The following is a 4480-nucleotide window of genomic DNA, read 5'->3' as shown; positions in this document are numbered from 1 at the left end:
TTCAATAAACACAATCATTTGGAAAATGAGATGATTGGAAACATAATTTCTTGGTTCCTCATGTGTTTAGAATCTGAGCAAATGCCTGCTTTCAGTAGATACAGTTATAGTAATTAATCACACAGAAGACAAATTTTATCCAACAATATATTCTCTCCATTTTGAAAAAATTAAATGAAATGTGTTAATATTATCCCATTAAAACAGTATGGATTCCTAATAACTCATCATGTAATTCTCAGCTATATTTTTAAAGTTTATGCACAAGGTAGATAATCAAATTATTAAAATACTAACCACCAAATATAACTATTACATTGATATAAAAGTTTTTTTAAATTATTTAATGTAAAATAGAAAATATGTGAAAGTATTTATGTTAATTCATGTTGATATGCTGCCAAAATACATAAAAATCAATGAGTATAGCTTCCAAATATTTGATATACGTAAAAGCATAGTTTTAAAAGTAATGCCTATATAAATGTCACTTTATTGATTATATAAATTCAGAAATTTACAGATTTTAGAGATTTTCAGGAAGAACAATATTTACACCAAATTCTGAAGGTTTCTTTTTATTTTTCTTTACATAAATTTAGCTTGTCATACTAATTACATATACGAAGCTTCCTGTCAAAGAGATATGCCATTTTTAACAGTTTGTTTAGAAAACATCTCTCCGGACAACTGTGCAAACAGCTTGTCAACTTTCTGACTTTCCTTAGCATATATGGTGTCAGGCAGACTATCGCACCCAGGCATACCACAAAGTAGGAAGGTCGCCTAGGGGGCAACCTTTACCCGCTCAAAAATTCTTCTCATATTAGCAGTGAGGACTCTGGCGTCACCCCACATTGTTATTTTCCTTACTCATAAGTTTAAGGCATGAGATATGTCATTTTATTGTAATTTTAATACAATTATTCACTTTGTAAGCACATTTTATATATTCATTAGGGCTTCATTTTAAAAGGGTGCCTTAGCAGTTTTGGTTTAATAGTCTCAATTCCAACATCCACTTGCAGTTCCTAAATCAATTATATTTATCCAATTTCAATATTTATTTGCCAACAAATATAAGGTAACATTGGTAATTTTATCAAACCATTACTTACTATGTCAAAACAATTGGATATGGGGGGGTTAATGTCAGGCTGCACTACACAAGTAAATTAATATGCTGTGGGATGGTCTGTATGGCAAATGTGTTGCTGATTAGTCAATAAATAAAGCACTGATTGGCCATTGGCTAGGCAGGAAGTATAGGCGGAACAAGGAGGAGAATAAAACTGGGAAGTGGAAGACTGAGTCAGAGAGACACTGCCAGCCGCCATGATGACAAACAGCATGTGAAGATGCCGGTAAGCCACAAGCCATGTGGCAAGGTATAGATTAATGGAAATGGATTAATTTAAGCTGTAAGAACAGTTAGCAAGAAGCCTGCCACGGCCATACAGTTTGTAACCAATATAAGTCTCTGTATTTACTTGGTTGGGTTTGAGCGGCTGTGGGACTGGCAGGTGAGAGAGATTTGCCCTGACTGTGAGCCAGGCAGGAAAACTCTAGCTACAAATGGTGTCCAACATGGTGGCAAGAGTTTCCACCTAAAAACTGACAAAAAAGATTCTAAAACGGAGCTAAAAACAGTTTCTAATTGTCTCTCTCAAATGAGCGGCAGCTGCCGGTTTGAGCTACTGTCGGGTTCCTAGAGTGTACACTCGACCTGCAGTATGGCGGCAGGAACTAGGCTTCTGCAAGTAGCACATTAAGCTGAATGGTGGATTTAGACTTTGCTAGCACAAAACAAAAAAGAGGTTTCTGGGCTACATGCTGCTTGGATAAAAGCATAGACCCACGATAGCTCCCAGAGCTGGTGGTAAACCACCGCCATGTTGGGAAGCTGAGGTGGGCGGAGCCAGCAGCCACAGCTGCTGCAGTTTAAAGCAATAGATTCACAATAAGACAGATTCAGATGTAATAGTTTGTAATGTGTGTAAAATATACGTAGGCTTGAAAGAGACAAAAAAGGTGATATATACAGTTATAGAAACAAATACATAGTTTTTAAAAATAAAGTCTTTAAAGAGACAGTAAAATTAATATAAAAAATAAGCCACGTAAAAGTGGATATTACACAGAGAATCTGGATTGTGTTGTCTTTGGGATTTTTAACTGCAGAAAAACATTTGATTGTAAAAACTGTTGAGTTAAACTGATATATATATTTTAAAGATACCTTGACTTCAAATTTTGGATATAAGGATATGTTGCGTTGGAAAGGAGACTCTGCTTTTGTTCTCACAGAAAGCCAGAGGCTATGGATTTGTTCCAGATTAAGATACATCAGGTTTGACCAGCCAAGACCCCCTGAAAGGTGACACCAAGGCCCAGATGATCCAACATCCAGAATGGTTTCAAGGTAACTGGCTCAGACGATACAGCCTCACGAACTACTCCATGATCCTAAAATTTTCTTTATGTCCCCATAAGATACAGCGCCCCCCTCCAGCAGGAAGTAGTAAGAGAAGCTATGCCCAAATTCCCAAATTATATGTAATTTTACTTTGTTAAGGTTAAAACCTTCCTTTTTGAAAAAAAAAAAAGGGGGGGAGTGCTGTGGGATGGTCTGTATGGCAAATGTGTTGCTGATTTGTCAATAAATAAAACACTGATTGGCCATTGGCTAGGCAGGAAGTGTAGGCAGGACAAGGAGGAGAATAAAGCTGGGAAGTGGAAGGCTGAGTCAGAGAGACACTGCCAGCCACCACGATGAGAAACAGCATGTGAAGATGCCGGTAAGCTACAAGCCATGTGGCAAGGTATAGATTAATGGAAATGGATTAATTTAAGCTGTAAGAACAGTTAGCAAGAAGCCTGCCACGGCCATACAGTTTGTAAGCAATATAAATCTCTGTGTTTACTTGGTCGGGTTTGAGCGGCTGTGGGACTGGCAGGTGAGAGAGATTTGCCCTGACTGTGGGCCAGGCAGGAAAACTCTAGCTACATTAATAGGTGTTAAAAGATTGATTAGATTTGATAAATTGAAGTGATATTTTGGAGTTTCACAATATATGGTGAGTAAACACACTTTTAAGCATTTTCAGATGCATCACTATGTTTAAACTTACTATTTGTAAATAATACATGAATTTGTTTAACAATGCATGATTTTAAAGTGTTTTAAGGCCTGCTGCATTAATAGATACAGTGACTATCATTGTTTCTCTTGCTACCTGCTTTTCTAGAAGACTATGATGCACAGATCATAGTAAGCTATGTAAGAGCCTGAAGAAAGTCCCCTCTACAGTGTTCCTTTTACCCTACTTTCCCTCATAGTTTCTTACTATTCTCCTGTTTTCTGTGGTTACTTCAGGTTATGTGTTCAAAACTAAAGATTCTGAACAGAATCAACAAATAAGAAAGATCATGATTTTCTTTCTCAATCTGGATTATCTCGCAAAATATGATCTTTTCTAGTTCCACCCATTTGTCTGAAAACTTCATGGCTTTCTTTTTCTTAAGAGCTGATTAGTATCCCAGATTGTATATATGGCATATTTTCATTATCCATTCCTCAGAAGAAAGACCTTTTAGTTGTTTCACTTTCTTAGTTGTTGTGAGTAAAGCAGTAATGAACATATCAGAACAAATATCTGTGGAGTAGGATGCCCATTCCTATATAAAAGTGTGACATAGCTGGGCCATATGGTAAAAATGTTTCTAGCATTTTGAAGATTTTGTTTTGTTTTGTTTTTCAAGACAAGGTTTCTTTGTGTAGTTTTGGTGCCTGTCCTGGATCTCGCTATGTAGACCAGGCTGGCCTCCAACTCACAGAGATCCGCTTGGCTCTGCCTCCTGGGTGCTGGGATTAAAGGTGTGTGCCACCACCGCCCAGCCATATGTTTTGGAGATTCTTCTCGCTGATTTCCAGAGTGGTTGAACAAGTTTGCCATCACAACAACAGTGAATGGTAGTTCTCCTTCCTCTCACATTCTCCAGCACTTGTTGTTAGTTGTTTTGTTGGTCTTCACCATTTTTACTGGTGTAAGAGAACTCTCTAGTTATTCTGATTTTCATTCCATTAATTGCTATGGGTGACTGAAATTTTAAAGATATTTACTAGCTTTTTTTTTCTTGTTAGAATTCTTTGTTCAGATCCCCATCCTATTTTTTAAACTAAAATTACATATAGTACACATATTATTGTGTATACATATATTATTTAAATCAAAAATTTCCACTTTGTAGATAATGCTCTTCACAAGAACAATAGATTATCCTAATGAAACTCCAAAACAAAGCATTAGAGGACCCCCTTTTGAGTGACTGTTCAGGTTGATCATATGACTCCCAAAACTTTATAGACTATTACTGTTGTCTTCAGTTATTTCTCATGTGTGGGTGGTACATCCTTAATGATGAAGATATCATGCACTTTAAATACAGGGCCCCAGAGTTTCTGAGCTTGAATTGACCA

At 36.7% G+C, this 4480-nt stretch overlaps 1 non-coding gene across 1 annotated transcript; it reads right to left on the bottom strand.

Annotated features, from left to right (window-relative positions):
* Positions 1–740: 740 nt before the first annotated feature.
* Positions 741–890, bottom strand: LOC128113866 (U12 minor spliceosomal RNA). The gene has a single exon (XR_008219676.1). It is a non-coding gene; the product is annotated as a U12 minor spliceosomal RNA (small nuclear RNA).
* Between the last annotated feature and the right edge of the window lie 3590 nt (positions 891–4480).

Source organism: Peromyscus californicus, unplaced genomic scaffold (assembly GCF_007827085.1).
Source record: "Peromyscus californicus insignis strain IS unplaced genomic scaffold, ASM782708v3 Scaffold_18__1_contigs__length_77618521, whole genome shotgun sequence".
In the NCBI taxonomy this organism is placed as follows: Eukaryota; Metazoa; Chordata; class Mammalia; order Rodentia; family Cricetidae; genus Peromyscus; species Peromyscus californicus.
This window is presented reverse-complemented; position numbering and strand designations above follow the sequence as displayed.